The sequence below is a fragment of the Cynara cardunculus genome (genome assembly GCF_001531365.2).
Source record: "Cynara cardunculus var. scolymus isolate 2C chromosome LG 16, CcrdV1, whole genome shotgun sequence".
Taxonomy (NCBI): Eukaryota; Viridiplantae; Streptophyta; class Magnoliopsida; order Asterales; family Asteraceae; genus Cynara; species Cynara cardunculus.
Window position 1 is genome coordinate 16,259,410 of NC_037543.1, and position 9,145 is coordinate 16,268,554.

A 9,145-nucleotide genomic window follows, 5' to 3' on the forward strand; every position below is an offset into this window, starting at 1 on the left:
ATTACTTTCTCCAACAAAGGGTAAAAGCATGTCCCAATTAAAATGTGACCAGATTTGTGTGTAGTATTCTTCTGCTAAAAGTTTATAGTCTGACCACTTGAATCTGTATGGAAGTTCTGGGGTCTTTTGTTCTTCCTCTATCCATGTTTTAAACTGTTCTGTCATTTCGTCTTGATGACGGAATATAAGACTGTTTACGTCTATTTGTGTTGTACATCCAATGGTTTTGAGGCGAGCTTGATCATCTGTATGGTGACTGATGAAGATCCTTTTGCGTGCTGGCCTGTATGTTTTTCCTGTTGCTTCTGGGAATGAAGAAAATATTTTGCATCCTATACTTGGTGCATCAGTATAGGTAGCAATATTGCCTGCTGTCAAGATAAACTTTTCTCCGAGCTTGTTTAGCAAACTTTCTGTTCTCGGGTTAAAGTTGAATTCTAAGTAATCTATCATACCATGATGGTAGAAACTTAGAATATCGTCGTCTGTCATMTTGGCMTGTTTGAGATTTATCTGTAGGCGAAGAGTATTGGTTGGTGTTGTCTGTACAACTGTAACTCCTGGGTTTGTTCTTTCGTTGAAAAGGATGTCAATGATACGCTTTTGTAAAGTGTATAGGATGGCGGGGAATTCTGTTAGTACTTTGGATGAAATTACGTTTTCCAATTCTGGAATGCGATCCAAAATTGGTTGCATAACTTGTGTCCAAGGTATGTCAAGAATTCGGACTTTGAAGCAATTGTAATCTCTGTGTAATATTGTATATGTTTTATTATCAATCATTTGTGTAAGTTGTGTAACTTTTGCTTCAAGAAGAGCGACTTGCTGTTTTAACATTGTGTTATCAATCTGGAAATGTGTAGCATGTGTATTTTTTTCGGATGTTAATAACTGTTGTTGTAACTTTGCAATTACATCTTCTTGAGCTTTGATCAGTTGCTCAGGACGAGTATTTGTCATCTCTAAATAAGATTTAACTTCTTCGGGTTCAATTGTAAATTCTTTTAGTCCAAAACTTTCTCTTGCAGCTTTCAAGGCTTTCGAGAAACTGTAATATCCTTTAAAAATTGGTTTGGGAATCTGTATGTATTTTGCTACTGTTTCCCATTTGTTGAAAATTCACAGTTTTGTACCTCTGAAAATTACATAATGTGAAAACCTTTGTTTTTGTTTTTCAGGTACTTTCTGAGTTTGCTCTTGGATATAAATGCATAAAGTAGGGGTGTTCAAAAAAACCGTCATACCGTTTAAACCGGCCGAACCAAGTCAAACCGGACCGTTTTTGGCGGTTTGAGCGGTCTGGCGGTCCGGTCTGGTTTGAAAAATAGCTGAAACCGAGCGGTCTGGTCGGTCTGCGGTTTAGACTTTTTTTTGGGCGTTTTGGACCAACCCGACCGCCATATATATATATATATATATATATATATATATATATTTTAGTATTATAATTATTAAGCCCAATTAAATGCTCAACTTTAATTTATACCTTATGGGCTATTAGCCCAAACATAAAGCCTTATCCAAAAAAATTTCCTAAATCCCCTAAATCTAAATCCCTAATTCGGTAATTCCTAATCCAATAATCCACCTCTATTTCGGTATTTCACTATTTTCTAATCGTCGCGACGTCGCCTAATTCATCGAAATCGAACAAACTTGCCGACTTGCCGTTGCTGCTTGCAGGATTGGAAAGTAGAAATGACGAAGAGTCTGTATCTGTCGCCACTTTACCACTGCGTCTGCCGTATGCCCTAGTCTAGTTGTCGTTGCCGACTTGCCGTCCGCCCTAGTCTAGTAGCTTGCCGTGGAAATGAAAGCGATGAAACATAAGTCTAAATCCCTCAAGAACATATTTGTAAACGAAAGTGAAGAACATATTTAAAGCCCATTAAAGACCCAAACCGCCTAAACCAGTCAGACCAGACCGCCTTTTCGTGGTCTGGTTTGACCGGTCTGGGCACTTGGTTTCAAACCGCTTGGTCTGGAAATTTCACAAACCGCCATTACGGTTTGGTTTGTGGTCTGAGGGCTTAAACCGCCCAAACCGGACCGCGAACACCCCTAGCATAAAGCATTTAAAATTTGTACTTTAAAATTTGATGCTTGTGGCATGGTTTGAAGATGCCACAAATTATCTACCAAACATTGTTGTTTTTCTGTTAAAATGATTCCAGTCATAGGCCGGAATTTTTTGGTCATGTCAAAACATTTTTGGAGTGCAAGAGTTCCAAAAGATTCATATTGTAGAGTATGTGTTTTTACTGCTGGTTTGGGTGGCCTTATACGAGGTGATTGTGTAAAATGTAATGGTGAAGAGGTTTGCAGCTGTGTAATCTGTAGGGGCGAAATGTCTTCAAGACTAGCTATGTCTTGAGAATCCTGTAGATAACTGTGTAAATCTGTCTGTGAGAGTTGTGCCTTATGTGCTGCGTTTATGGCTGCATGCATAAATTTATCTGTAGAAGCTGTCTGTTTCTCTTCATCAGAATAAATACTCATTGATGATGAGCTTTTCTTTGGCTGTGTAGGCTGTATAACCTTTCGTTTTCCTTTGTCTCGTTTATCCATCTGCTGAAATTAACATGTATGTCTATTTATATATTTGGTATATACCTTCTTCCAGTGGTTTCTAATTCTAATCTCTTCATTTATTTTGTTTAATTCTTGTTTCTTTTTTTCATAAGATTTTATTTGATCATCCGTCAGATTCTGATTTGTTTCTAAATTATTAATATTAATTTTTAGTTGTTCGTGCTTTTYCCAATTTATATGTAGTTGTTTCCAGTTTTGTTTTAAGAATTTTGTATTATATGCTATTTCGTCGTTACAATTTATTTGTATTTTATTACTCATTTCAACAAATAATTAGTTTTGATTTTTCTTCTTTAAGTGCGGTAAACATTAATTCAATRAATCTTTCATTATTATAAATTTTTATCAATATGTTGTTTAACACAGATATTTCTATAGATGAGTTTAATTCTTTAGATTTTAAATTCATAATTCTATTTTGTAGGTATATTTTTTCTTCTGTAAGTTTGTTTAAATATTCAAATATTTTTGTTAAATTTTTCCAGTAATGTTTTATCATTTTAATTGTATATTTATTGTTGTTATTACACAAGATTTGGGTTTTATTACTCATAATTAATTTTTTGAATCTTTTGTAAATAATTTATTTAAGTTTCTTGATAATATATCTACTATACTATTATTTTTTCCTTTTATATGTTCAAAATTTATTTTGTATCCGCTTCCCTGTATAATATTTTGTAAATTAATCCATCTAGTCCTATTGACCTTTTTACTTTGATCATTTTTTATGAAGCGAACTATGACTTCACAATCTGTTCTAACTGTAAATTCATTGTGTGAAAATATTTTAAATTTTTCTAGAGTATTTATTAAAGCTTGTATTTCAAAATCTAAACTTGTCCAATTCATACCTGTTTTATTAAAATTTTCACTTGCGTATGAACAAATTTTTTCTATTTCTTTAGGACTATATTTATTGGGCTTACAAAGAAGAACGGCTCCCCATCCTTCTCTGCATCCATCAGTTTCTATAATTATATAATCTGTAACTAAAGGTAATTCTAATGGTTTAATATTTTTTTTTTCTTTTATTGTTTTTACTAATTTTATATCTTCCGTGTTAAAATGTCTTTGGCCATTTTTTGTAGTTTTACTATATAATGGACCTACTAATTTTGAAAGATTTGGGATAAATTTTCGAGCATAATTAACTAATCCCAAAAATGCTTGTATTTGTTTTAAATTTTCAAACTTTTCTGGAAAATCTAAATTTTTTGTAAAAATATGTGTTTGTAATTCTATTTTTCCATTTTCAATTTCTAGACCAAGAAAAGATATTTTTCTTTTAAACAATTCCATTTTCTTTTTAGAAACTACAATACCATTCTTGTTAATTTCTTCAAAAAATTTCTGTAAATGTTTTTCATGTTCTTGCACAGTTTTACTGGCAACTAAAATGTCATCAATATAGACTAAGCAAAAATCATATTTAAGAAAAATGTTGTCCATGAATCTTTGAAAAATTGATGGAGCATTCTTTAGTCCGAAACTAAGAACGTTCCATTCGTATTGTCCTTCTGAACATGTAAAAGTTGTCCATGGTTTAAAGCTTTCTTCAAGCTGTAGCTGATTATATCCTGATTTTAAATCAAATTTTGAAAATACTTTCTTTGTTTGTATAAGGTTTAATAGACTGTCTTTATTAGGAATATTATATCCATCATCTTTTGTATTATCATTTAATCTTTTATAATTATAGACTATTCTTGCTTTACCTCTTTTGATTTCACTGTGATTTCTTACTATAAATGCTGTTGATCTGTGAGGGCTTTCTGATTTTTTAATTAATCCTTGTTGTAACATTTCTGGTATTTGTTTTTTAAATTCATCTTTGTCTAAGGGACTATATTCTATATTTGCTGTTCTTATTGTAATATTGGGATTTTTTAATTTAAATTTACAAATGTATTTAACTTTTGATTTTGTAATATCTTCTTCAATTAGTCCTATTTTTTCTAAGTGCAAAATTATAGGATGATTGATACTAGTTGTAATATCGTTTCCTTTTTCTAATTCTATATATATATATATATATATATATATATATATATATATCGAACGAACGAATGAATCGTTTATTCGATATTTCACAAGATTATATAACTCTCTCATATAACTCTCTCATTCTTCTTCAATATATAACTCTCTCATTCTTCGATATACATCAAATATGGGAGAAAATTTGACAACACCACCAGAATTTTCACCAACGAGGTACAATATTATTTTAATTGATATTTAGTTTTATTAATACTTACCTGTACAAATGAAAGTAATAATTTTTTTTCCAGGTATTCAATTATCGGGAAGAAATAACTGAGTGGGTGCACTATGTGGGACGTTGAGTTGGTTGTGTTGTTGTTACGAAAAGATCAAAGGCAAAGCCAAATGAGAATGTCTATAAAGTCGTATTTATACCAATCACTAGTTGGTCTAGTGGTGGCAAGGGTACTTGGCTTCCTATGAGGTCTAGTGTTCGAATCCCACCCTAGTCAACTAATTGATCGGTACCTCCTTCCGTAAATGCCTTGCCTAGGGCGTGCCCGCAAAGGTCCGATTCCAGGGGAGGACAAGTTGTCTTTTCCGATGCTTGCTTATGATGTATGGCAAGTAGGGCTCACAAAATGTGGACCACGGGGCCATGAGGTCCCCGCCATTAAACCTTTTTTTTAAGTCGTATTTATGTGTGAACATGGCGGAGTTTATAAAAATAAAACAATTTTTATTCGTCATACGGGAACAAAAAAAGTTTGGATGCCCATTTGAGTTGATAGTATTATTTTTGGCTAAACATAGGTTGGGGACATTGACGGTGGTATGCGATGCACATAATCATGTTCTTGCACAATATATGGGGGGTCATGCATATGCAATGCGACTGAATGAAACTGAAGTTCAACTAGTTAAAAATCTATCAGCCCAACATGTCAAGCCACGATACATCTTATCCACGTTTAAGGGTAGACATACGGGAAATGCATCTACGTCAATAACAATATACAATGAACAACAAAAGATTAAGACAACAAACGATGCAGGAAGACCACAAATGCAGGTTGTTGTTGATTTTTTTTTATTAACAAAAAATATGATTTTGAGACTCGTGTTAATGACGAAACAAACGAGTTGGAAGATTTATTCTTCATTCATCCAAGATCACTTGAGCTTTGGTGTGCATTCCCACGAGTGTTGGTCATCGATGCCATATATAAAACAAATTTGTACCTTAAATGCATGTCTATTATGTTAATGTCAATATTATTATTTTTTAACATTATTATTTTGTTAATTTGTTATTCAGGTACGACATGCCTCTTCTTGAGATAGTTGGTGTAACATCGACCAACCTAACATTTTGCATAACATTTGTTTTCATACATCAATAAAAGATATCAAATTATACTTGGACGTTAGGTTGTCTAAAGTCCAAAATATGCGATAATTTTTACCGAAGTGTCATTGTTACAGACAGAGAGTTGGCTTTGATTAATGCATGCATAGTGGTATTTCCGGGTGCTAAACAATTACTTTGTAGATGACACATCTTTCAAAATATTTTGAGACATTGTAGACCATCAATTCACGAGTCGCACCCATGGAGTACTTTTTGTCAATTATGGTTGCAATTACTTGAATCTCAAATTAGGAATGATACATGTACAACTTGGGACAGCTTCAAGAAAATTTGCTCGCCTATCCAGGTATACTTGATATAAGATAGTTTAACCATTATTACTAAAGATATTGACATATGTTTGTTGTATTTTTTCAGGTATTATGAATTACCTGAACAATGTATGGTTGACACCAATATAAAGAAATGTTTATATCTGCTTGGGTTGATCATGTTTTAAACTTTGGAAATCACATAACAAACAGAGTTGAAAGCCAACATTCCAAACTAAAATTATTTTTGGAGACTTCTCGAGCAGACTTACAAAGAATTTTATCTCACATCCATTAAGTAATCCAGTCAGAGGACACATCGATTAAAGCAAGTTTTGAACAATGTAGAACTATTAGGAAACACCGATTTGGAAACTCACACTTTCAAAATTTGTGGGGATTTTTTTTCATTTCATGCACTTAATATGATTTCCACCGAAAATGAACGGTCTTTCCAAACTAGCGTATTTTCTGAAAATTGTGGTTGTAAATTGCGTAGAAGTCATGGGTTGCCTTGTGCTCATGAACAAGTGTTAGGATTGAAATTATTTATAAAATTGTATTCGTCTTGAAAGTTAAAATTGTCTATAATTATATAAAAGTCATCGTGTTTGACTTTTCTCTAGATAGTTTGACTTTGATTTTTAGTGTTTACTTTGACTCTATATAAAGGGTAAGTCCTTTGTATTTTTAGTAAGAGCTCAATTGTTAAATCAGTATACGTAATAAAGTTTGACCAGATCTTTGAAGTTCGACTTTCTCTCTCAACCTACTAAAAGTGTTTTTAATGCAATATCCAAATCTGCCATGGAAATCTCGAAGCTTTTATGAAGATTGATTAAAGTGGGAACAATAACAAGCACTGTATACATGTCAAGGCATACCCATTCCACTTGATGCAATAGATATATTTTGGAAAAAAACTTGATTTTCACCCTGTATGTCCACACAAGATGACAAGATTGGATGTGATGATGAAGTTCAATTGTTCAAAGAAAAATTCAACAAGCAGTCATCTCATGGTAGTAAAAGCTTACTCAGAAAGTTGAAGGATATAATAATGTCATCAAAACCGTTCGATGAACCCTCGGTTCATAGAACCACTCGTGGTCGTCCATCTACAAAGAGTCAAGCTTTGAATAAAAGAATTATTGAATACTGTATACGTAGTTGTTCTAACGTGCCAACAATTATTAACTCTTAAGATTTAGGGCATCAAGAATCAGCGAGACATAGTTCCTATTTCCAATGACAACCCACTACCCGACATTCGTATCTTGATCAAATTCCGAGTTTATTTCATCCATACATCATACAAATACAAGATGTATTAGGCGATGGAAATTGTGGATTTCAAGCGATATCTACTTGTCTGGGTGGTCATGATATCTACTTCTCTTTGTTTTCGTTGTCTTCTTTATAAGCTTAGCTCATCTTAATGAAATGACATGTGTCGTCTTGTTAAGGATCATCTAGATGAAACAGTAAGAAGTGAATGGTGGAGTTGATAGCTATTGCGAAAGCAATTATGCCAACCACTTCAAGTTTTTTTAGAACAATGGAGAATTTTCCAACTGTTAAACTTTATGTTTTATGAGATTGGTTTAGGCTTGTTCATCGGTTGACATCCATTGGATGTGAGGGGAACCGAATCGATCCAATCATCCATTGAATATTGGATTTAGGCAACCGACCCGATTCGATTAACACTGGACAACTGACCCAATCTAATCCAATGGATGATTGGATCGATTAGGTTCCATCCATTGGATACTTTTATTGGATATCTATTGGACATCCAATGGATGATTCGTTAGGATTGAATTCATCTAGTGTGTTAATTTAATCAAATTCTACAACAATTATACAAATTGATTAATCACTTTTAATATGTGTTAAAACCAACACAAGGGAAGTTAAAAATTCAAAACTCACATAAAATAAATTCTGGTTTAAGCAATTGAAAATAAATTAATTGGATAATAGTTGGATAATGGTTGGATGGACAACTATATGGTCATCGAATGATTAATTGGATGTTGCTCCGTTCGGTTTTGGACTGCCATCCGAGAAGCTACCGATCCAAATTGGATGTTGAAATTTTCAATCTGCTCCAATCCAATTATAATTGGATATCCAATTATGATCGGTCGGTTCTAATTGGATCAGTCGATTCCAATTGGATCGGTTGATTTTCTGCACACCCCTAGATTGGTTGATATGCACACAAGTTAGCTTGTACACTCAGATTATTATAAAAATAAGAGTAAACTATAAATTTGGTCCCCATGGTTGTCAAAAATAACACATTTCGTCTCTTTAGTTTCAAAATTACAAGATAGCTATCGTGGTTCGAAAAAACATCCGGATTTGGTTCCTCCTCTAACGGCAACTAAAAATTTCGTTAAATGAAGGAAGTTTTCATCCCTTTATTGGTTTTTTATTTTTATCCAATCAAAAACTACAGGGGCCAAACCCATAAAATTGATTTTAATTATATAAAAATACAAAAAAAAAAAAGAACAAAAATGGTCCATATTTAACAATTTTTTAATAGTTACTAAAAAAATGATCAAATCCAAATGATTTTATAAACCGTAATAGAAATCTAGTAATTTCAAATTTTCAAGGACGAAATGTGTTATTATTGACAAACCACAAGGTACCAAAATGAATTTTAGTTTAACTTCTATCTATACTATATTATAAAACATTTGATAAAAACTCTTAAAAACCATGTTTTATGCATAAAGTACTGTATATTGATGTATATTACTTAAAATTCAAGATTACAAGTAAATTATGCATTAAGTACAACTTATTAAAGTTCAATATTTGAATTCGTGTAACTAACTACAAATAAACATAATCAAATAACGGATAA